General features: G+C 40.9%; 1 protein-coding gene across 3 annotated transcripts in view; it reads left to right on the top strand.

Annotated features, from left to right (window-relative positions):
- Nucleotides 1–25892, top strand: part of ARHGAP32 (Rho GTPase activating protein 32) — a 257980-nt gene that overhangs the window by 43784 nt on the left and 188304 nt on the right. The window contains exon 1 of one of the 3 annotated variants that reach the window (XM_040616047.1): nt 7775–7795. The exons of the other annotated variants lie outside the window; for them this stretch is intronic. The gene's annotated coding sequence lies outside the window, so the exon portion shown is untranslated. Of the gene's footprint in view, nt 1–7774; nt 7796–25892 lie in introns of those variants that run through there. 3 annotated transcript variants of the gene reach the window in all.

Raw genomic sequence — 25892 nt, 5'->3', positions numbered from 1 at the left:
TCTCCTTAGCTTCATGATTATTTTGATTGAATGTTTTTTTTGACTTCACCCTGCAAGCTGGAAGTTGTATGTGCCTTTCCTGTATTTATTCATCGTGGTGCTAGGAACTCGCTTTCCATGAAAAAGACTGTTTTCCTGATCTAGAACGAAATTTTCTTTGAAGCTAAATGCAAAACAATTTAGATTGCAGAGAGGCAAAATAGTTCAGTCTGGGCTGTAGGAATGACGGCTACCCAGGGTTAATACTTCCAAGTACTCCTAACTGTTTTTACACAATCAGTGACTATTTATGCCCTGTCAACTTGCAACTACTTTATCTGAAGTTTGTCAAGTTAGAATGCTGTCTTACTGCTTTGATTGTATCTCTTCTAGTTGAATGTCACCTCATCTACTACTACTTACTGGTTCCATTTTCAACACTTTCTATCCCTCATGTCTTTTTCTGCCTTGTCAGACAGCACTGCAGAGCTATCAGACTTGCTTTCCGTTTGAAGTCATTACAGCTCAGTTCGCAGCCAGGCTTTGCAGTATTAGTTGGGAAAACTTTTGGCAAAAGCCTGACGCTGAATTTTGAAGCAGATTTGGCTATCTTCATTGAAGGGATGTGTTGGAGTGAAATCCAGGGGGTGTTTTTATGCAGGTGCTGATATGGACAAGGGCACTGGGAATTTTTTTTGTTTTTTTTCCTTACACAAAAGATTTCATGGGCTTATTCTTTGCTCCACAGATGCTGTCTACTTCAAAAGCTACCAGAGAAATAAAAATTTCAGACAAGAGAGATACAAAGCACAGAAATGTTATTTAAGTAACAAATTGGAGGCATAGGGAAGATAGGTTTATCCATTTGGAAATGAACAGTATGCCAAGCTTAATTAAAATCCTTGCAGGTTTTTTCTGGTTTTCTTTGGCATGTTGGCTATGAGAGGGATTTTGTGATAATTTGCCTTCATGGACAGAGACAATTTTGTAGAGTAAGTAAGAGTGTCTGGGAGGGAGAGGAAAAAGGAAGGCCTGGATATAAATGACTAAGAAGGTATTCTTGTGAGGTTTGTGGTTTTTTGGGTTTTGTTTGGTTTTTTTTGTTTATTTGTTTTTTGTTTGGTTTTTTTTCCTAGGGGAAGGCCTGCATGAGTTTCTGAAACAGAACTTTTTTTTTTTTAATTTGTCTTCACTCCTGGTATTTTGTGTGACACTGAGGGTGGCCATGGAAGGGGAGGCTGGAAATGGTTGTGTTTTCTTGAGTGAGGAGATAGGAGAGGAGAGAACAGGAGATGGAAAATAAGTACATGTCTCACCAGGGTTGGGGATTTCATTTGAACCTAAACAAACCTGTGTTTTATGTAACAGTGGAATTCTTGTTTTAATCATGTGCTTGTCGTTCAAAGATTTCCAAGATGGGAAAGTAAAGTGGGGAAGTTGTAATTGGCCCTTTTTGTAGATAAACTGGGGACAAAGGAAAAAAAAAAAAGTGGCATGCTGGATTTTGTGTGAGGGTTTAATGACGGTTAAGATTACAGGCAGAATCTTCTGTCTTTGTCCCAGGGATAAGCTTATGAGCTCTACGCTCAGTTAATGTTATTTATTTATTTTTTCTCTGTAGTAGTCACAGTAACTTGGAGCTAGTGGCCATGAGTGTGCTGCTGTACCCAGAATCTTTCAGCCCACCGCTCACTTTTTTCTCCATTACCAAGCACCCCTTGGTAAGATAAGATTTCTTCTTAGAAAGAAGAAGGTTAGCTAAATAAACTGGTGAGCCTTACATCAAATTATGGGCTTACGGTCAAGTGCCTTTTTTTTTTTTTTTTTTTTTTAAGTGTTGGTGTGTAGCAAAAGGAGAGCTGCTGGAGACACTGTGTTGAGGGGAGTAAGTGTAGGGAGATTGTGGAGATGAAGAAGCTTAGAAGAGCAATGAAGTGTGCAGCCATGCAGGGTTTTGGCAATGAATGTTTTGTTTCAATTTCTTCTTTTTATTACTCCATTCCTTAGGTAGCTGAATGCATCTATGCTTGTAATGTCTGGAAAAGATTTTTAAGAATGCTTTACAAAGCAAAACAAAATCTGAAATAGAACAGTCTTGCTGCTAAGAAAACAATTTAAAAAAAATTGTTAAAACAATGAAAATTAAAGGTTTTTAAAAACATGCATTTTCATTGAAGGGGAAGTAGAATTTTTCAGACTATGAAATCACATGTTGTCTTTGTGCTAACGTTTGAGACAGCCTAAAAGCCTCTTGAAATGTTTACCTTGGACTTATGTTGGAAAGAATATTATATAGACCTGATTTTTGCTTGATGTTTTACCTTTAAAAATGGGTTTCTGGCTTTTATAACTTCAGAAATTGCCCTGCTTTAACTTTTTAACTTTTTTTTTTTTTTTAGCAAGCCAGTTCATGTATTAAATTGAAATCTGTACAAATTACAGTTAACTATAGTCAACTCAGTGAGGCCTAAAATAGGTCACATGCTGTTTGGAATAAAACACACTGAAAAATTATTAAATCTGTTTTATTGGGCCTGAAGTATGTTCTGAGGCATTTCATCATCCCCGGGCTGCTGTTTTCCATTTTTTTTTTTATTTGCCATGATGGCCCTGCTAGCTGGATAATACAAGTGATGATGTTCCTTGTAAAGGGAAAAAAAAAAAAGGGTATGAAATTGAGTCCTCTGTTTTTAACAGGAGAGGCAGAAATATTTTTTTGCTTCATCTATTTGAAACCAACTGAAATACTTTCTAAATGTTATCCCCTTACCTGAATACCAAATCACATCACCTGAATACCAAACTGGAAGACATTTCAGCATTTCAGGACAAGAGGAAATGGGCTCGAGTTATGCCAGGGCAGGTTTAGGTTGGATATTAGGAAAAATTTCTTCACTGAAAGATTGGTCAAGCACTGGAAGGGGCTGCCCAGGGAGGTGGTGGGATCACCATCCCTGGAGGTGTTTACAACATGCGTGGATGCAGTGCTTAGGGACGTGGTTTAGTGGTGGGCCTGGCAGTGCTGGGTTAATGGTTGGACTTGATGATCTCAAAGGTCTTTTCCAACCCAAACGATTCTGTGATTCTATGCTATTTACTATCATAGAAACCAGGTAACGTTAAATCTACTTCATTCCTTCCTTTTTTTTCCCCCTGGAGTTGTATTTTGGGTCCTGACATTCAAGGGACATTTTTCTCCATCCTGTTTGGAGGGTATAATGACTGAGCTGCCTGGGTGAGTCAGCAGAACCTGGTTCACCCTGTCCCAGCAGAGCTAATGCCAGCGAGGGGTATAGTGTTTGTTTATTTATAGGTGATGCACAGTCTTTGGCTTCTTGTTGTGCTTCATAGGAAATACTGCTTTATGCCAATTTTATTAAATTATTCTAAATGCTGTTGAATTAATTACATTAAAACAACTTCAGCAGTGACCTTGAGCAAAAGTTATTTCCAGCAGTGTATCTTCTGCATTGATGTACTGACTTAATGCCTGCACTCTTCCTCATGTTCAGCTATTCTGCATCGACTATTGTTTCACATACCTGCATGTATGTCCTTTATGGGAACTACTTATTATTTTAATTGTATGCAAGAATATGTATGTGCCTACATTTTTTTTAAGCCTTGTCCCAGTAGGTGCTTGTAAAATTGTCTGCCAATAAAAGCAGGGGATCTAAAAAGCCATGTGCCATGTGGAGACTTACCTGCAGATATACCTAAGAAATTGTTTTGAAAGCACCTGTGGTTTGAAAATAGCGATGTGGACTTGTGTTTATGCATTCCGATTGCTGACCAAGTGTATCTGCAGTGTAAGTAGAAGGTTGTTTTTTTTTAACTTGCACAAACCTGGGAGCACTGTAAACCCAACTGTCTTTCCCCCCCGTCCTCTCCTCTGTCACTAACCCCAGGTTTTGCGTGATCATTGGTAACAGAGCCTCATTGAGCCAACTTGCATATCTAGGTAAGGCTGAGACTTAAAAATCTGTCCTCGGTGAGTGCTGCAGCCCTCGCCTCGCTCCCAGTGGATTATCTGTTGGTAAGTGATTGAAGTAAGTAGGCAGTTCTGTTGACCTGGTTTTGTCACTAAAATAAGGAGGCATATCTGACCTTGTACGGCTTTCAGGAGCTATACTGTTGAGCAGAAGGCTGTTTATGTTGAGTTATTTTTAAGGTTAAAGCTGTGGTTCAAAAATTGTCTTTTCCTAAAGCAGTACTTCTTGATGTTGTTCAAGATGCACATACAGGAACCGAAAAAATATACCTGATGTAGCACTCGGTCTTTAACTTGCATCTGACATGAACCTGGGATGGTACATGAGGCTTTGAACGTCCTGGCTGTAGAGGGTTGAACTTCTCCCAGTTACAGTCACTGTTAAGTGTGTTCTTAGTTGTGTTTAGTTTTGCACATACGTGGCTAGTGGTGTGTAGCAGGTTTTGTTCTGTATCTCAAGTCACAGAACAGGTTAGGCTGTAAGTTAAAAGTACTGTGTACCTTTTCATTATTGGGAAATCTACATTATGAAGAGTAAAACATTGAAGCATTGAGGTCATTTTACATCATACTTTACTGAAAACTCACCAACTACAAAGTGTGTTTGTTTTCCCTGGGCTGACATCACTGAAAACACATACTCAAAGCAACTATGGAGCGATAGTTCTCAACAGTGCTGTCTTAGACTTTAATGACCTCTGCTGATTGGGCTTCCATTGTTGTTTGCCTTGTCTTTCCAGCAGGCCTATTATGTTTCCTAATTGATCATAACTTAACAAGCTAAGCTTGGAGAGAAAAAGAAGGCCCGAGCAGTTGAATTCTCCTTGCCAGGAACCAGTTAGGTAATGAGATAGTTGACGATGCCAATCCAAAAAGATTGATAATGATTTCCCATCCTTGAATAGTTCAGTGTGGGGTGTTTTTATTTTGAACGTGTGCATTTTGCAGCTGTTTCACTTTTGTTTTCTCAGAGATTCTGTGATTAGAACACTTTAGATTTAAATTTCTAGTGGTGTTAAGTCAGTTGAGGTTCTCTGAATCCAACAGGCCTGTAAAGCGTGGGGTTGAACTTTGCAAGGGCTGAGTGTGCATGCCTCACTGTAAACCCGTGAGAAATTCTTGGTGAATTTGGCAAGGGTCTACATTATGGTTACAGTTTGCCGCATGTCTACATTTTTGCAAGGGGAGAGCAAAAATTTATAGTCCCCGTTTACTTAATGGTGGGTCAAGAGGCCAGTCCTGCAAACCGTTTCTCTTTGTAGTCACTTGTATGTGGAAAATTTTGTAGGAGATTGTGTCCGGCTTTTTCTTCTCTTCATCTTTTCTGTTTCCTTTTGCTGTTCTTTGAACTTCTAACGCTGTAGGCCACAGAGACATTTTGTGGAGAATATAATCTTAGAAAAGAACTTTTGATGGAAGCAACTTGTGCAAGAGAAATACTCTCTGTAAAAGGAGATCATTCATGGCTTTTAGCTCTTTAAAAACCCATCTTAACACTCCTGCTGGGTTCCTTTCACTGTAAAGTAATGCAGAGGATTAGTCAGCATCATCTAATTAGGCAGCAGCAAAGCAAAAATTTTGTTTAACCGACTCTGCCCTGATTCAGTTTCCATTCATAGGACTTACCCATTGAAGCCAAATGCAGTAAGGATATCTTATGATGGCATTTGAAATGTCAGAGCGAGTGTGAAGTGAGGCATACTTAAATGAGTTCTGCACCTGAGGAGGAAATTCAAGGTCATCCTGTGCAGTGTCTGTACCGAAACAGCCTTCCTGTGTTCTGTGTGAGTCTGCAGGTAGCTGGAGTACCTCCTGGTTTCTTAATAGCTCTGATGGTTTGAGCACTTAAATTCTGCTCCATCCTCCTGAAAAGGATAAGAATGAAGGAGTAGCTGGAGGGCCTTTCCCTCCCGTTCCTGTAGGTCTGGGCTGCTTTGGTGTCCATATTGGATGGTCTTGTGATGTAAGTGTGGCTGAATACCCTGAAAAAAAATAACAAAAAAAGTGCTTAACATCAGTACCTGGCAGGGTTGAAACAGGAGAACTTGTCTTGGATTCTTCTAGAGTAGGCTGATGGTGGAGTCTCAGGGTCTGAGAAAACTGTGTTTTCTGATTTAACACACAGACCAGGAGAAATGGCTTCTATTTAGGGGACACGTCTTGGCTCTTCACTTCACAGAAGCACTTCAGCACATACTTGACTGCATGTAAACCTACTTGTTATGTGCTGAGCAGCTTTCTCTGACTTTGGACCTCACTGAGGATACACTTCAGTTCATGTTTGAATATGAGGACAAACTGGATTTTACTTCTTTCACAGGGGTTCACATAAGATTATTTACAGCTGAGGAATTTGGGAAGAACAGCTCGGCCTTTTCTGAGCAAAGATTATTACTGTTAAGTTTGGCCAACTGGGGCATTAGGTTTCTGCACAAAGGAAGAAATTGATCTTTTTGTATGGAGCTTTAAAACAAACAAAAAAGCAAAACATTTTTTCTTAGCAGAACAGGGGATTTTTATGAGCATGCAGGTGACACTATAATTTTAAACAAAAGACATTGCTGTAGATGATGTATCATCTGCAGTTAACTGAAATAGCTAGGACACTATAGAGGACAGGATAAAGGAGTTTTCTGCTTTATTCTGTCAGAACCGCTTACTGCTTTCTAGTGGGAAGTGATGCTGTTTATCAAATCAATCTTATTGCTGGTAATGATAATGAATCAGTAAATTGTTCCTAAGCCATTATAACATTTTGTGACTCCCAGTTTCAATGTAGGTCCTTTTAACTGAGCTTTTAAGTAACTTTTAACTAACCCTAGATGGGCAATCTTCTGCGGAAGGACCTGTTCCCAAGAAGCATTGATGACTTTAACTGGAATGTCCATTTTGGTGCCTGTGAATCTGTCTGGCTGTTCTGACCCTGTTGCACAGATGAGAAAAGAGATAAAATCCCCGTCTTGTGGCAGAGTTGTTGAGGAGCTCCTGTGAGAAAGGAGCTGCTGGGGAGTGGAGACTGGGTGACTTCGGTGACGAGGTGGCTGCAGCCTCGGAACAGTTTTGCTTAGATGAAGGGGATGAGGTGTAGTGGAGAAGCAGCACATGGATGGGGTTCCAGGGTGTGAGAGAAAGAAGCAACCAGGAGGGAACTAAGTAACAACAACAACAAACAACCAGAAAACCCAAACAAAGGAAACAAAAATGTAGAATTAGAAGTAGTGAGAGAAATCCAATTCCTTTTTACCTTTAGGCACTGTAGGAAGACTGAAACTGGATTTTTCCCTGCCTCCCACACCCCCTCAGGAACACCATCTGCAAAATATTTCTCTTTTACAGTCTATGAAGTACCAGAGTAGATTAGAGCCTGTTTTTCCCAGACTTTAGACGAGAGACCTCTAGGGACATGTCTACCTAACTTCCCAGCCAAGCTTCACTGCTTTCTTCCTTATTTTTCTATTTTAAAGATATGTCCTCAATATAAGAATAAAAGGAACATAGCAATTCACTTAAGGGACTACAGTAAAAAAATAGCTGTTTAACTTGTCTGACCATTGACGATACCTTTGAAATGATGTTCTGCATGCAGATGAGCTCTTGGATCTTTTTGTTCCTGGTGTTGTTGCAGTGCTAGGCATATGGCAGTGTCAAGTGGAATCAGCATGACGGTATCTGGTCTAGCGGTCCTGCTCTGCTCACCTGAGACCCTGACATTGTTTTTAAACATTCTGAACCTTGAATATCTCATTGTCTTTACAGTCTTGTCAATTATTATTTTTTTTTTTAGAGAGAGTGTTGAAGAGGTACATTGTCTGAGGCTGTTCTAAGGTGAGTCACGTCTATATAAATAGAACTGCTGAGCACATTGGATAAGCTGCAGTGTGTAGAGGACAAAAATGCTTCAGAGGAAGGAAAGCTGCCTTGTTAAAATGATCACATAATTGTAAATGCCTGTCCTTTAAGAATGCTGCCAAGGGTACCTGCCACATCAATTTCTCCTTCCCCCCAGCCCCTACTTCAAGTGCAGGTTCATTAAAAATTGTAATTAATGCATTTGTTAGACCACTGAAGTTTCAGCAGAAAGCAGAAGGGGTGGAGACAGCTGCAATACAGATGTGGCTGCTGCACATGTGCTTTTCTGTACCGTGAGTGGGAGCGTGTCCTTTCCTCATCAGAACTGGTGCAGGGATTGTAACCTTGTTTATCCCCTGCTCCTTCACTCGTGATAAATTTGAGAGTCCACGTTTTTATTTTATCATGTTTCCAATGATTTGCAGTACAGGTAGGACATGACAGCAATGCCTGACTTCATTGGGAATGCTGTCTTCAAAACAGACACCTGGAAGCGTTTGGTGTCAGTTCAGTTTGGGGTTATTTGAGCAGAGAGACCTTCTCCTCTTGCACTGAAGTTTACAGTATTTGGATCAGCTTTCTAGAGGCCTCAGTATGGACTTTTCCAGAACAGAGGAAGCTCCTAGTCATCATTGTGAAACAAAGTTCGCCCAGAAATTAGGATGCAGGCTGCCTTGTGTGCATCATTCCTAACGTGTAGTTGGAGCCCACTATGGTATCCAGCCAGATGAAATCCCATGTTGATGGAATCTTTATAATTTTTGATGTAATGCTTAAGTTTTGGTGTTCTCTTTGAATTTATCACTCAGTCTTTATTTTGATCATCTTGGACATACATTGGCATGAAGAAAGCTAGGTCTTACAGAAAAAGTAAGGAAGATTGAGGACAGCGGGAAATGTAGGCTGGAGTTAGATCTTCGCTTCCTAGGGTAGGTTTTGCAGAAATACCCAGTGTGTACTGATGATGCATATACACTTCTCAGAGGCTTTACTTGCTCAAAGTCAGCTGCCTCCACGGGATCTGTCAAGGTTTTGTTATCAGCCATTCATCCTTGATCGCTTGAAAAATTGATCGGTGTGATGTGAGTAACTAAGGGCTCTGAGAAATCCCACTCTTGCCTTTTGCAAGTTGCAGTTTGTGGACTTGGTGAGTAAAGTGTGTGAATCTGACAGATACGTGCTTGTTCAGGAAGCCACATGCGAAGAATTTAACTGAATCCAATGAAACAGAATTGGGCAGGAGTCCTGAGGTTTAGTCAAAAGAAAGGTGTCCCACCACCGCTACCACAGAGTGCCATGGCTTTGCATGTGGTTTGATGCTGCATCAAATTTATTCTAGCTGCAGGTTGCCTCTTTCCTCCCCAGCTGCTTTCCTTCCATATATTCTACCTGGCTGGGTGAATTGTTAACAGCTCTTGAAGAGTCTGCAAGCCTGTTTGCCTCAGTAATCTGATCAAGGCAGGAACAGAGATACTGTTTCCTTTTAGTAATTTAAAAAAAAAAAAAAAAAGAAGCTGTTGTGCTACTATTGCTGGGTTCTCTTTGTTTTTTTAAGTAGGCCGGTACTAAAAATGGAAATTAAGATCCCAGAAATTTCTTTTGATTAGTTGCAAGTTTGAAGAAGTATGTGCAAAGGAGAAAGTGGGGGAACATAGGCTACCAAGGACATTGCAAAATACTGAAACATATCTGTATACTCAGATGCCACGTAATTCTAGAACTCGTGACTGCAAGGCAAATATGAAAATGAAATTACAGTCTCTCAGTAATACGCAATGGGTTTTTTCTGTATAACTTTATTGGATTTTTCTTTCTTTGCTTGGCTTGTGTTAAAAAGGCATTTTGAGCTTCTGTTTGAATGTATGGGGTTTATATATTTCTTAATTTCATCAGCCGTTCTGCAAAGAAGTATTAGGAGAGCAGTATTTTCTCCTTTTTGCAAGTTCTTAAAGATTATTGTTTTGAAGCAGCAGTGTTCTTCTGCACCTTCCTTCTTTGTGGTTTTTGTATGTTTTTGGTTTTGTTTTTTTTCCTGTGGAAGTGTTATGATACTCAACAATGATAAAAATACATGGACTTTTACAGAAACTAATTTGAAAATTTTATCATCTTTTGTAAAGTTTCTCACTTGTGTATTGTGACACACTCAGGAGAAATTAAGTAGATCATTGCTGACTTAAAAAAATTCAATAGGATTTTTAAATAAATTCCGAACCCCTTGCATCTTTTATATTTATTCTAAATAGATGAAGTCACAAGGAAAAGGTAAACACTTCCAGCATCAAATATGGGTTTTGCTGTTATTTTTGACATGAGTTAAGTTTGGCATGAAAATCAGAGAGGCCAAGTTTATATGGTAGCATTAGAGCCTGGGGGACCAGAGCAGGGATTCAATCTATTTGATTATGACTAGAAATGTGATAGAAAAAAATTTCCAGAATGTTACTGAGCCTTATAGTATTGTCTCATACATAGCCCACCTTAAAGGGTCGAATTAAATACTGAATTGCTTGGCAGGAAATCTTTAAAGGTTTTAATACGAGAACAAATCTGTGGCTAAATCAGCAATTATTCTGTATTCTATGCACAGAAATCCAGTCACATCAAGAATAACATTTGCAATGATCTGCTTTAAAAGCTTTAGTTACAATAAAAAAAAATCTGTGCCAGTAGCATGGAGTCTGTACTGTGAATGAAATCATCAAGGCTGATGCATCGTTTCAGCTTGTATAGCATTTTGTGCACTTCTTTGTGCATTTCTTCCTGAAGAAAAACACTGCCTGGCACAACTTGAGTGAAAAAGGTTTTCTTGCCAGCTCCAAGAATGCGGTGCTTTTATTGTGATCTGAAATGTGCTTTTGTGCATTGTTCTAGCAGGCATATAGTTCAACTTCTGCCAAAACTTGAATAAAAGTCTGGTAGTGGCTTTGAAGTAAAATAACTGTCTTTCAATCTCTGAAGCAGTGTCAGACATTATTTTTGTTGCCCTGGGAATATTCTCGGAGGTGACATTGTTACAGACAGGTTATATACTAAAAGCATCGAATCTGTTGGATTTTTGTGCTGTGTAGGAATTTAGATCAGGGATATTTGCGGCTGTTTTCCTTCGCTTCCTCCTGTCAATGATAGTAACATTTTGCAAGTGATTTTTATTTCACCTTCTTTGCAATAAATAGTTATGTGCTTTTTCTGCTTTGGAAGTAATATATTGGGAAATGACGTGGTAATCAGGAATTGGGATTGAGATTACTGAGGAACACAGCTGTTGCTTGCCTGAAACTTCAGCCTAAAGATTTATTTGGAAACATTGGTTTTGTCCCTAGTTTGCCCAATGGATCCCTTTTAATTGATGTCACCTTTTCAAAATTGTATTCTAAGCTTGAAATGTAAGTTCTGCTACTACATGGTATTTCTGTTTGCTAGCATGTTGTTCATTTAGGATTAATATTTGATCTTGTGTTGCCATGCTGAAACAAAGCAGAGGTCTGGTTGCTCAGGGGTGCTGAAATCATTCCTACTGGCCTTACTGCTGCAGCCACTGGGAAGTTTTTTAAAGCTTTATACAGTTAGAGTTGATTATGAAGAGGAAAAAGAAGGCTTCTGGCCAAATGAAGCCTCAAAGCATCACCAGGTTTAGTGTTCTATTAAACTGAGAGGCACCACAGAACAGGTGGCGATTGAGTAACTGAAACAAAAGGTCCTGTGTTGGTCAGTGTACATTCTGGGAGAGGTAGCTTAGCACAGAAGTGAGGAGGAAGGAAAAGGCATCTGGATGTACTGGTTCAGAAAACTGTGGGTGTTTTGCACTAAGTGAACCTGTCCAGGTGCATTTTTCCATAAATTACAGTGTTTCAGCATGCCCAAACTTTTCTTTCTGAAGAGTCTGCTCCCCATTTAGAAGCAAGTTGTTTGGTTTTGTTTGGTTTTTTTTTTTCCTCTTATGTCTGTAACTTGCACTGTAGAATCATAGAATCATTTGGGTTGGAAAAGACCTCTGAGATCATCAAGTCCCACTGTTAACCCAGCACTGCCAAGTCCAACTCTACACCATGTCACTAAGCACCTCATCTACATGCTTTTTACGATTCCACCGCCTCCCTGGGCAGCCTGTTCTAGTGCTTGACCACCCCTTCAGTGAAGACATTTTTCCTAATATCTGACCTAAACTTGCCCTGGCACAACTCAAGGCTGTTTCCTCTTGTCCTGTCGCTTGTTACCTGGGACAAGAGACTTACCCCCACCTCACTACACCCTGCTGTCAGGTAGCTGTGGAGAGTGAAGAGGTCCTCCCTGAGCCTCCTTTTCTCCAGGCAAAACACCCCCAGTTCCCTCAGCAGCTCCTTGTCAGAAGGCTTGTGCTGCAGACCCTTCCCCAGCTCCGTTGCCCGTCTCTGGACACGCTCCATCACCTCTGCATCCCTCTGGCAGTGGGGGGCCCAAACCTGAACACAGGGTTTGAGGTGGGGCCGCCCCAGTGCCAAATGCAGGATGAGATCCCTGCCCATAGGCTTGTGCATGCAGGTCACTGCTGTTCCCTCCTGGGCCGTGGGGACTTCGTTCTGCTCTTCCTCAGCCCTGTCTCCCAGCTCAAGGGGCTGGGTATCTGGAGGGAAGCAGGTCTTACTATTAAAGACTGAGGCAAAGAAGACATTAAGTACCTCAGCCTTTTGCTCATCCTTTGTGGTCATGTTCCCCACCACATCCAGTACAGGCTGAAGGTTATCCTTGGCCCTCCTTTTCTTTCTGATGCATTTGTAAAAACATTTTTTATTTTTCATGGCAGTAGCCAGTCTGAGTTCTAGGTGGACCTTTATCTCTCTGTTCTCCACCCTGCATAACCTTTCATAACCTTTCATCTTTTTTTTTTTCCTTTTTTCCTCTTTTTTTTATTCTTTTTTTTTTCTTTTTTCCTTTTTCCTTCTTGTCTCCCTTCCCCAGCGTGCTACTTCTCCTAACACTTGGGGATTTGCATAGCCTGTTGTTCAGCAGAGCCTGGTGGCAGACCTGCCCGAACAGGGTTTCTCAAGAAGACATGAATATTGTGGTTTAATATTGTGGTTTGCCATGTTCTGGTCTGTGTGCGTGTGAAGGAACGGTGGGAGGTCCAGCAGCCAGGGACACAGCCGCTGTGTTCAAACAGAAAGCCATTCTTACTGAAAACTTTGTTTCTCAGTGTTTGGTGTTTTCATATTTTTGAGTGTTACCTTGTCATGGGGGGGTGGGGGTGGTGGTGGCAACAAGAAGAAAACTTTGCAATAACATCCTTTTAAATCTTCATTAAAACCACTCATAGTAAACCCATTAATATTTTTAGAAGCACTTTCCCTGAGCGACTGTCACTTTCAACACTAATTTTTCTAGTCAAAAAGGCATTTCATTTTCATAATCTTCATTTAAATGCAGTCCCTTGAACTATGCAAGTGATAATTGGGTACACAATTTACAACTTCTGGAATGCTGGGTGTTTGGCACTAACCGAATTTGAATTAAATCAGCTATGAGTTCTCCTATTTGATCTGTAAAAGAGATGTCTGCAAGCTTTTCTTTAGTGATTTAAAATTACGGGGATGGTCTTGATTTAATTTGCAAATGTCAGGCCTTCTTGTAGGTAAGCCCAGGTTATATATTTAAAGCAAATCCATAAACAAAAAGCTTATCACCTGGAGAGCTGAGCATTAGAAGCCTGAAAAATAGTTACGTGCGAAACTGGTGCAATGCTTCAGTAGAGCTTAAATCTCCTTTATTTCAGAATATCTTGATTTTGAGAAAGCTTATTGTAAAATATTTTTTAAAAAAATTCCTATTGTAAAATCGTTCTGCATTTTCCAGATAACAAAAGGTAGGGTGCAGATAAAAAGCATGCCAGTACTGCTGCAAATCTGAGACACTTGCAGAGGCACCAGCTTTGGCACCAGCTCGGGTTTACTATCGCAGCTGTTAAAGCATGAAATAGTCAGAAACATCCAAGTAATAAACTTGTGTGCTTGAAATCTGTCTGGTGCTTCCCAGAGGTTCATCCCTTAGGAGTCCTTCACTGTGTTTGTTTTCACGCTGGAAATATGAACATATTTAACAGTTGCATAATAGTGTAGCACATGTTTCAAAGATGTTTATAAACAAGTTTCATAATGCTTCCCTGATGGAGTGGTCATCTCTTGCTTGGGGGGTGTTGGTGACAGTCATTGTATTCCAGTGATGGCTTTTGATGCGCAGCTCTCTGCATCAGAGGCTGCCTTTGTGTCGGCACGGAGCTTTGCACAGTTGGAGCTTCCAGCCAGTTCTGTAGTGGTATTGTAAAATAATTGGACTTGGTTCTCCAACTTTGTTTCTTCAGTTTGTCCTGCAGCAAACAGAAAAGGAGCATGTGACTCCTCTATTCTGAGGTTTTTGTCACCTGGCCTTTCAATGTCATACAGTAAATGTCAATCTACGTGTTCAAGTTTTAAGATATATGTATTTTTGAGGGGGGGTGTATGACATTTTTCATCTGTTTAATTTTATTTATATTCGAAGAGCAGTCTCCAAATCCTTATTGTAGCAAATGTATGCTCTTTTTATAAAAATACTCATCTGTAAATATTGATTATGATAACTTCTTTACACCAAATTACAGCCTGCCTATGCCAGGGCATGATTCACCTCCTGCTGCGTGGCAGTTGTCACCCAGGAGTCTGGCACTTGTGTTTCTTTTTATAGATTTGACTTGAACATAGTGATTTCTTCTCTCTTTTTCCTCTATTCCCCTTACAGAAATTGTGAGACCTAAGACATCTCAAAAGCCACATGTCGATTGTTGAGACTTAAAAGTGGCAGCCTGCTCCTCCTTGAAAGAAAGCAGAGGTGTTGTGTCTGAACATTCATTCACCTGTGGGACTGGACAAATAGGCACAACCAATGGCTCTAAATTACTGGTGCTCTCCCTGTTTCCCTGGGAGCACATCTGGGTTCATGTGGTCATGGTCTTACCCTGCCCTACTGTGCTGTGCAGGCACTGTGGGAAATCATGTCCGACCTGCAGGAGCAAGCACTGCTGTTCGGCGTGGGGGCTTCTGTTCTTCCTCCCCTCCCAAAGCTGTTTTTGTAGTACAGCTACCTTGTCTCCCACCAAAATTCCCGTAGTGCTGCACTGAAAGAGCTGTGTTTTGTTTTAGTTTCCAATTCTTGCACTGTTGTCCCCTTCAAAACGGAATTGAAGGCAAGCTGAGTTTCATGCAGCTGTGGTTGATGTCAATACAAGTATCTGCTGTTTGAGGTCTCCTCTTCAGCTGCCCTGGGGTTTACTGCAGAAGACTACCTGTTTCTCCGATGATGCATAACGTGCTGTCCTGCTAGACTTTTTAAATTATGTTATATTTGGTTTGAGTGAGACACTCATGTCCTTTCATAGTCTATGAAAAAATTGACTTGTTACTTGTTTGGTTTATATTAGCGTTCAGAGGTGAGCCTACAGGGCTTATTTTGGCTTAACAAAACGTGCAGGAGACTGCACAGTGTTCCTTCCTTTCTGGCCCCACATGATGTTTTATTCTTCTTGCTGTTTTATTGAGGGAGAAGGAGAAATCTGTGTTGGTGAACGAGTGTGGACTGTGCGAGATGGGGAAGCAGAACTGGGATTTAGCAGACCTGGACTGAATCCCACAGTAATTCACTGTGTGTGCTCAGACAAGTCATTTAATGCCCTATCCCTTTGTTTCTCCTCCAGCTTTTCTGTGCAAACTCGTCTGTTTTGTGAATGTTTCTGCTGGCATTATGGAGTTTGATCTATGCTGGGACTCCTAGGTGCTATTGGAACTAACTTTCGTTGAATGAAAAAGAGTGGGTTTATTTGTTAAGTGGTCTGTAGTGATAGCAAGAACTCAAGCACTAGAATCTTCTCTTGTATTCTTTTCTGATTTACTGACATATCATTTGACAGTTGCAGCACAGCTGAAATATTGTAGCTGTTGTGCACTCACGTCCATGGAATAGACACTGGCAGACTGGAGATCTGTTTAAAATAACTTGCAGCGAATGCCTAAGAAATCCTGTCCCTGTCACCCCAAAGGACTAGGGTGTAAAGCCTCGAGCCAGGGTTGCATGGGTAGAGTGCTTTTCAGGAAATGTTGTGTTTAGGTTATGTTGGGTCCCTTCTCTTTAATTTGGGACAAATACGATTTACGCCAACAGCAGTACTTCACAAAATAATGAAAGCAAGTTTGTGAACCAAAAGAAAGGTCAGCCTAACCAGTGAGTTGGCTTTAGGGAGAATGTTGCTTTCCCATACGTATGTAGGTTGTTTCAAAGGATGTAAACATTACTGTTGTCCTCTTTTGCTCTTTTAGCTGAATTTGTCTGTAGCCTCTTCTTCTCCCCCACCCCGCCAAGTGGCATCCTTTCAAGCTCTGTTAACGAGCCTATCATTTCAAGCAGTGAATGAGATGTGTTTTTAAAAAGCCACTTCTCTCTTAAGCTGGAGCAAGGTAGGCAACAGTGGAGCATCCTGATGCGTCTTTTCATCTTGTAACTTCTTGTGAACTTCAGGATGTTGAACCTACCTCCTGGTTTAAGCAGTTACCCGTTAAATCTGCAGCAGTAAACATCTGGGTGGAGAAAGGAGTGGTAGTAATTGTACATCCCACCTTTTTGCTGAATGAAGTTAAGAGTCTTAAGCATTGCATGTGTGCCAAATACTGTTTTTAACCATAACCAGATAATCAACTGCTACATTGTATGAATGTGTACTACAGAAGGCTGTACTTAAAGTAAAAAAACCAGCCCTGCTGCAGAAGTTTGAGCATGAAGACAAAAAGCACGTGAAATCCCCATTTTGTTCCAATTACTTAGAAAATGCTTTAAATTTATTTTCAAGTGTAACTGTGAATTTGTGGACATTTATAAACGTTATCTTGTAGAGATGGGAGAGACTGGGTCTGTTTACTTTTTAACTGCTGGTTTTACACCTTGTGTGCTCATTACATTCTTGAAACTGAATGGGGAAGCAACTTTTTAGCCTAGTTGAGGGCATTTCCAGTTCATTTCTGTTTAAATCTTTACTATTGTGTTTGTAGTAGTGGTGGTGTGGAGGCCGGGTGGCCAGGGGCGTTAGAGCCTTGAAGTGCAGAACATCGGTGGCTGTGGTCTCATAATTCTCTGGGATAAATTAACACTGAACTACTTCCAATATGCACCTCTTTTTTTTTTTTTTTTTCTTTTTTTTTTTCTTTTTTTTTTCTTTTTTTTTCTTTTCCTCCCTCCTCCCCCTCGGGGAATTTTTGGTACATCTTCCAGCTCGTTTTTCTAATATATGTGTTTAACAGCTTCTTATGTTCCCTTTCCCACCAAATCAATACTGTGGTGCATTAAGTGTTGTGGATGTTGGGCCTGGAAAGCAAGGGCAATCATATTCGTCCTTTTCCGTGTGTCCTTTTCCCCTGACACTTTTATGTTTTCTTGATGTAACACGCGCCCGAGCTTCTTGGATGTTGTTCTCCATGCAAATGTAATGAAAAAATTGCTAAAAGATTCCCTGAGCTCTTTCTCAATCTACTTTTATTTTCTTGTGGTGATTCATAGGTTTATTGTAGTTTAAAACGTTTAGATTATACCCATAAGGAAAGCAATTAACAAAAATCTGTGCATCAATGGATTGTAATGAGACAAAATTAGATTTGTCTTTCATCTTTTTTCTTTCCATTTGAGAAAAAGAAAAAAGTGTAATCTGTTCTTCATATTCAAAACAGCCATTTTATTCTCATTAACTGTGTTCCGTGTTAAAAAGCTTTCAGTGGTGTTTAAAAAAATAATCCCAGAAGCTGTACTTTAAGAAAATACAGAATGTATTTTTAAACAGAAAACATTTATGTCCACTTTTTACCAAAATTGATGATTTTTTTCATGAAAAGATTATCATAAAAACGTATACTGTGGTTTGTGTATCCTTCTGTCAATGGTAGCCAGAATTAATCCTTACCTTCGAACATTAGAAGACTAGCTAAAGCTTAGAGCTACAGTGGCTTTTCCTGGGGGGTAGAAGTGGGAGTAGCATTTCTTGCTTTGCAACATTTGCATTATGCATGTAAAGGTATGTTTCCCTGCCTTATCCACCTCTGCAAGGTTTAAAAACCAACCCCAGCAACAGCACACTGTTTCTCTGTCACTGGCATCTAGGTGATGTTGTCTTTCTAGATGTAGAATGAAAGACATCAAATGACAATTTCCTTGACTGTTACTTTAAGCGTCACAAGGCAGAATATTCATGTGTTTATCATGTGGGCATGTAGGAGAAGTTGCAGATAGAGAACTGGGACTGATCAAATAATCTCCCTGCAGGCGAAGATGAGACACTGTCCCCGTGTAATGAGAAGTTTCAGCCTTTCAAAGCAGAAAGATTATGTGTATTCTGTTTCTTTCAAGTTGTTCCTTTATTTGTGTCCTTTCTATTGAGGAGGCATCTTCTGCAAAGTACAGGCTGAAGTTTATTCAGCCCATATTATCACAGCTGGTACCACACCTGATTTATTTGGAGTTTTTGTTTTTGCAAGTAATTGAGTCCTGCCAGTGCTGGGAGCAGAGCACAGCCTGTTCCAGAAGGTGGTGAGCACTCCCGTCCGTACCGTGGCATTTCCCCTGGCTTTTCTTAGCTGCTTGACTTTTCTTTGCAACTCCAGCCCTTTACAAGGCTGTGATCGTGACGTGCTAGGTGTCAGCAGGCTCTCTAGCTGTACCAACTCATTCTTGAGCTTCTAGTGTAGCTCTCCTTCGTTGCTTTAATTTTTTTTTACCTGCTCAAAGCAGTGTTACTGTACACGGTTGGAAAAAGCCTTGTATAAAGGAGAGTGCCCAACTCGAGATGACTTGCGTCGTGGTGGGTAACTCACAAGTTTTAAATCCAATTTTAATTCCAGCACTACTGAAGTGTTTCCTGTCCCAGTCCTCGCTCCTCCTACCCTGTGGTGCAGAACTCTCTGGCTTGTGTGAGCCTTCCAGCCGACTCCTTCCTCCTCTTCCTCCTGCAGCCGGGCTGGTTTCTTGCACTGGGACAGCCCCATGCTCTGTTTGCTCTTCAGCAGGCCCAGTTGATGTAACTGGATCTCTTTCACCTCTTAAGCTTCCAAACATGCTGTGAAGCCAGGGAGAGACTGTGACCTGTGTTGTGCCTGGAGGAGGAATGCTCAGCACGGCTATTTTTCCGGGGGGCGGAAAAGAAAAAATGTCTCTCGACAGCATAATATCATGTCCCATGTCTGGATAAATTACCTGATTTAACTCCTCCCCTATTATGTGAACAGACACATGATTAATTGCTGTGTCTTGCTAACACTGGCAAGTGGTTTGCACTCACAGGTGCAAAAGTGAGTTGGCAAGATTCTTAGTGATAAATGCTTACTGGTGGTGGTGGTGGATTGAGTCCCTTGCTGTAAGCAGCCAGCCTGGTGGGAGGGCAAGTCCTCAGCTTTTTCAAGCATTCTTTGTGAGGTTCTGGTATCAAGGAAGAAAGCTTATATTAAGACTACTGGATACTTGATTTAATTTTGGCTGGAGTTTGTTAGCATTTTGCTTGTCCGTGAAAGCTGTTGGTATAAAATGTTGGTTTAGGGACAGCAGAAGGATGTCGCTGTAAACTAAAACCAAACAGTGCTCCTCGACTTTCTCCAGTCCCTCTCCATGAGTTTAACAATTGCAAGACTTACTTGGAGAGACTGGGGTGTTTGTTTTTGTTTGGTGGTTTTTTGGTTGTGGTTTTTTTTGTTTTTTTTTTTTTTTTAAGTGTATCAGAATAAAGGAGTTTCTTACAAAGCAATGTTTGGGAATGGGGAAGCAGGACATTTTATGATAATGAAGAAATAGACGAATGGAAAGAAGAATATGGATAAGGGGTTGTGGAAGTACTGACATATCAGCAGGGTGGTGAACAGATGCGAATGGGAAAGCAGGGGGTAATAAGGTGGAGAGCAGAAAACATGAAATAAGTTGAAAAAGAGAATGTCATGGAGGAAGAACCTGGCAAAGTAAAGCAATGGAGAGAGATGTGAATAGCAGGGTAAGGTGGGATTTAGGTGAGCTTCATGGTGGGGCTCATTTGATGTGGCTTAAGACAGACTTTTGACTGCTGGAGGAGCGATGATTCTGAAAATGTCTTTTTACAATACAAGAGCAAGGGAGAGGTAACAAAGAGTCACTTAAAGATGCCTTCATGTTGCAGTAGTGTCTGTGCAGAATCCAGCTTCAGCCATTGAAGCTTTATGCAGGCTTCACTGAGGCTCACCATCCGAGATGTGGTGGTCTGACTTCATTATCAGCCCTTAATCACTAATCTCTATAGAAGTAGCATGCATTATTTTCTGGGTAAACGTGAAGAACGTACTTAATCTAAGCTCTGACAGATTACGCTGACATCTTTGGTAATTTTTGAGTAATTTTTTGTCTGCTGTCTTTTCATTTTTTACTTCCCTGCTTTTCGTTTTTTACTCGTGAAGTGCTTGGATGAGGTACTTGGATGCCGAGTGTGGACAACAAAGGTGTAACTACCATCACATGATTAGAAAGGGTAGAAGAGAGAGAACATACAGATGGGAATATCTGAACCACAGTATTTGCAAACTTTAATGTCTGAACAGGCAGAACTGTAGGCCTGTTTCAGGGATCAGTCAGAATGAAAGGAGAATTATGACTGTGATAAGAACAGGCAACAATAGAGAAGACAAAAATTCTCCTCTCTTTCCCTCCTATCAACTGTCTTGGGGGATATTTTAATTGAAAGCTTTCATCCAAAAGGGTACTGAGGTGAGATAGAGGCAGAATTATTACCAGAATTATTACAGTATATTCCTGTGAGTCAAATCATGGTTGGCTAATATAAGAAACGGAGCAGCATATTGCTAGCTTTATGCCTGGGGGGAAAAAAAGGAATCTGGAGTCCTTTGTATGATTTTGTATTTAGATCCTGGGTGCCTGACAGCTGCATGATAGGTGCTTAGTGGAATTCCCACCTCTCTGAGATGGGGAGCTGGCTGGCGTGCGAGCATGGGGTTAGATCACTCCTGCTGCAGAGGATGGATTGTGCGATCCCATCTTTATGCAGCCTTTAGGTGAACTGGTCTGATGGCCTGGACTACCAACAGCAGTAACAGTTGACACGCATTTTTCAGCTCATATGACAGAAGAGGATCAACTTATATGTGAAGAGCAGATGCTTGAAAAAGGACTTGTGGAAATGCGGAATGATGCTCAGAAACAAGAGGGATGGACAGATGGGGTGAAAAGGATTTGAAATCTTTCAACTACAGTGCAGTCTTTTCTGGCTATAGATGCATGGATGCTCAAATCACTTTCAGGATGTTCTTTCTGTTTCCTTGTTACTGCTAACCTCTTGCACTGGAGAAAAAGTTGCTCCCTTAGGTGCCGTCCTTTGGGGGCCAAGAAGCTGTTCTTTGAGGACTTTGACCTGGTTGCAGTGAAATGTGCCTGTGCCGACTGCCACTTGATCTGTTCCCCTATTACTCAAACTTTGATTCCAGACTTGGCCACCTTCCACCACAGAATGTCTCAGACTGTGGCTGTCCTCCGCCTGCTAGGCAGTCCCGTTGCATCATCAAGCTTTAATGAAAAGCCAGCGTTGCGCTCTTCACCACAAGTTTTAAAGGTGGCAGAGTTCTTTATGGTAGCGTCAGGTGCCCAAGCACCTTCTCTTTTCCCTGAGCCTGCTTCTGCTTCTCTCTGCTGCTGAACCTGCTTCTGTTTTCTGCACGTCTCAGAACCCAAAACTTCTATGTGGTAATTACTATGCTTGCTTTCCCCTCTTATGTCTCTGTTCCCCACGCCTCGGTGAGGACATTTTCTCATCCTACTAGCTTATCTTGCGTTTCCTGTAGGCTTTGAGAGACAGATTTTCAAGTCTTGATCTAATAATGAAGTGGAAACAAGGCATGAACTGCTCCTGAGCAGCTGTGAGGCTGATGGTCCATTTCTACATAGCTAACTTCTGAAAACGTAAATATTTAACGAAGCTTGCTGTTTCTGTTGTAATGCTGAGTTCTTTCTTTCCGTGTTCAAGACCCATTTGAGGGGAATATGTTTCAAGTACACGCTCCCTCCCCTGCTGTGTTCCTCATTCCCTAGAGGGCAGGTGGCTTAGGTGTTGACGGTGCTGAGTAGGAGCAGGTGGATTGCACAGCCACACCTCAGACACAGCATTGCGAAGCATCTACACAAGCATAAACTTGTCCTGAGCGGCAGCTTGCTCAGACAGTTTGACGGGGGAAGAAAAGCAGTGTGGGAATACTGAAATTAGTCATCTAGTTTAGTGTCTGCTTCACCAGGCTGGTTCCTCTTTACTTTGAAATACGGTTTCGCTAACAATAAGTTGCAGGGATTACCTATTTCTTCTACTCCTGGCAGGGATTCCACCAGCGAAGATTATGGTTCATGACTTATAAACACATGCCACGTGTCTCATGCAGGATTTAGAGCTAAGTGCCTGCTCCTTAGCTTCCTCTTCTCACGTTGGTGCTAGTCAAGCTAAAGTATAAGCGTCCTATTGTCGTTTTACACTTGTACTTTCATGGTACAAAATTCAGATAAGAAAGGATTTAAAAGTTTTAGTGTGGGTTTGATTCTGGATATGTCAGTCTTTACTGCAAAAAGTGTCATAAAACCTGTCGTGCTGTGTGGATGCTACTGGTCTTTGCACAGGTATGGCACCTGCGCTGTGACTGATGGCTCAACCTGGTCTCAGGAAGGTCTTAGGGGTGGGGAGGTGTAGAGGAGTGACTGCGGTGGGTTGTGGCCTTGCCTCAGCGGCAGTGGGTTGGTTGACCTGGACGATGTGCAGGTGTAGCTTGTTCCTGCTAAGTGGTTAAATAGCCCTGAGGATGGTGGGAGAGGGGGTCAGATGGAGGAGGAGCTGTGTGGCCTGACCTCTGGAGGAAGGAGATACAGCACACATGGTAGAATCTGACCAAGGGTAAAGCCCTGTTGCAGTCTACTAGTTTGTTCTGCAACAAAGAAGGCAGGACACTGTCCATCCTACATGCTTGCTTGGCATCTCTAGCAATAGCTGTGCTGATGAATGTTCCTTGGATATCCTGTGCTGTAACGAAAACTGTATTTGACACCTTAAAAAAAAACAAAACAAAGCAAACCTTGGTTGAGAGTTGAAGATGTTCCATGTTATGTACCCAGTGCAAGAGGAGGTTGTTCTTGCAGTCCTGATCAGAGGTATTCCTTGAGATCCTAAATTGTTTCTCCTCATCTCCTTCCCCTGATACCACATACATGTATACTCTGCACCTTATTTTTAGAGAAATAGAAATAGGTAATATTCCCACAGTAGATTATAGTTTGGTCATCAAAAGAACAAGGTCTACACCGAGGAATTCAGCATGGCAATAGCTGTCATGGAGGTGTAATAATAGATAGCTGTATAAATGGCCTTTGAAGGTGATTAATTGTGGAGGTGTGCAGTAGTGGCAATGGCTTTTGTATTTTAAGTAGAGCCTTGAGCATAGTTCTTGTATGGGAGAATGTGCAGGAATGCAAACTCCCTTTTAGACAGGGATTGGAAGGTCTCTGCTGCAGGCTGCTCAGCATCTATGTTGTCCTCATGGAGAAGGCATGGCTTAAACCAGCCTTTCAGAAATTCATTTAACTTTAACCATACAAAAGGAGCATCTGATGTGGTGAAGAGTTGAAAGGCTTTTACATATGTTTTGTCAGTCACAAATTGCAGTCTGGTTGTCTCTTTCTTCTGTTATGATTCACCAAGTCTTTCCGGTATATTAAAAAAAAACCAATAACACAAAACATTTTTCATAGAAGATGAGATTTGAACAGGCTGTGAATGACTGTGCTCTGTGGCTCAGAGAAGGCAAATGTCCTGTCGTATGCTTCAGTAGAGAGCAGTTTGTGACCTATGTCATCAATTAGCAATGAAATAGTTCTCATCTTGGGCCGGCAGCAAGATTGTCTTTTAAATATTTTAGTTTCATGGTCCCAGCTGTCCAGTTGGTCTTCATGTTTCCCGAACTTGCTTCAGTGCCTATTGAGCAATGCCTCAGCTCAGACTGTGGTTTTAATATATACTGTGTGAATGGTGTTGCTTCAAATTGTTTATTAAAAAAAAAAACAAACAAATTTCAACATTGAAATATTTTCCCATTGAATTCATTTGCTCTTGGAATCAAAAGCAGTACTACATTATCTTGTTGTGCGTACATTATTAACTGCGATCCATTTTTAATTTAATGATGAAAAGTTATGCTAAGAGCAAGGGAGGAAGACTGTCTTGCAGCATCCTTGCTGTTTTTTTGCCTAGACAACCTCAAGCAGTTGAAGATGTTAAATTTAAAATCAGCTCATGCTCAATGTATTTATTATTTTGAATGGAACGGTGTTTAAAAGGAGAAGCTATCAAAGCAGGACGGAATGCATTGGCAGAGGTGACAAGTGGTATTCAATTTGGATAATCTTATCCTTTAAGTGGTTGACAGAAGTTTCTGTTGGGGGAGAATTGTCTGAAGCCGGAGTTCTTGTTGCAGTTTCCCAAAGTTTATTTAGGTATAGAAAGCTGAATCATTATGTAAATCTAATTATCATTCTTGTGAGCTGTATCACCCTGGAAGTTAGTAAGTTGGTCATGAGCGCAACTGTGTCATAAAGAAGCTTTCCAGATTGGAGATTTGTTCTTAAATTTGATTCTACACTACCCTCTGTTACCCCAAGGATTAAGAGATAAAATGTTTCCAAGCCCATTGCTAATTTAACAGCAAATTGGAGCTTGCAGTTAGTGATAGCATTCTGCTCTCTTCTCTTAATTAAAAAAAAAAAAAACAACCAAACCCAAAACAACAAAAAAACCCACCAAACCACACACAGAGAAAACAAAGCACAATTTGGGTCAAAATTTTAATTTTGTTTTGCTATTATCATGATAATTTAAGCCCTGAATAAGGATGAAGTATAGCTGACTGGAGGCCAGATCTTGTCTGCATTAGAAAAATGATCCGTTAGTGTCAGAACTTGTCTCCAGCAGAAATAATAAAGCTTATGTGCAGTAAAGCTGTGTTAGTTTACATCAAACCACAACACAGTTTTGAGCCTGGTCTTCTAAGAGATGTCTTGAAGACCTTTTCAAAATGTGACACTTAAATGTGCACAGCAGTGTTTCTTTAATAACTAGTGAATACTTGTTAGCTGTGAAACAAAATTATTATTATTGTTTAACATAGAATCCAGAGCTCTGGTCTTGGAAAAAAAAGCTGTGCTGTACTGAAAAATGGATAAATAAAAAGCAAGAAAGAGTCTCTGGCCTTGGTGAATGTACAGTCAGAATGAAAAACAACAGGTAGTATTGGATGAAGACAAAAGAGCTGAAAGGAGGAGCTGGAGATGATAATCTCTTGGCATGGCTGGCAGCAATATTGTTGTAAAAGCATGAAAAGCAACAGTAGGGTTTAATCTTGTGCTGTGCCCCAAACAACTGGATGCTTTTGGTAGTGGATATGCTGAACTTCTGTGTGCTAGTAAATGTTCTCTGCAATAGTAATTGGTTCCAGTTAGTTGGCAAGAGCCTCTTTCACAGCTGTACAATAAATACATTTGCTTAAATTTTTCCCTACAGCTACTTCCACTGCGCTGTTGAGCACAGTAGTAGACCTTAAGCTAGAACAGATGCAGTGTGGACAGTATCTGTTGAGTTTTTATGCTTTATCACTTTATTATAGCTTTGTTTTTTGCTTTGTGTTCCTTACTGTTCCTTTCAGCTTGGATTGAAGCACTGGGGCTAGGAGCTGTGGTGCCGGGCTTAAGTTTTGCTGTCTGTGGTTACCTCGGGGTGCAGCACAGTATTTTATTGTAGGAAGCTGGGTGGTGAATTTCCACAGGTTTTTTTTACCTCATGTTCTCATTAATGCCAGTGCTTTGGGGTCCTGGACCACTGCAAAGTTCTGTCCCTGGCTTTGTCCCCATCATGTTGCACAAACACCTTCACTTTTGCAGTGTGCTTCTGTTTTCTCCTGTTGTGAAGTTTGACTCGGGTTGAATTATTGGCTCAAGTCAGAGAGGTCAAAACCACAATCTGAGGGATACAGTCCCTGAG

The sequence above is a fragment of the Falco naumanni genome, chromosome 16, assembly GCF_017639655.2.
Source record: "Falco naumanni isolate bFalNau1 chromosome 16, bFalNau1.pat, whole genome shotgun sequence".
NCBI classification, from domain to species: domain Eukaryota; kingdom Metazoa; phylum Chordata; class Aves; order Falconiformes; family Falconidae; genus Falco; species Falco naumanni.
Note: the sequence above shows the minus strand (reverse complement) of the source record. Positions and strands in the feature narration are given on the sequence as shown.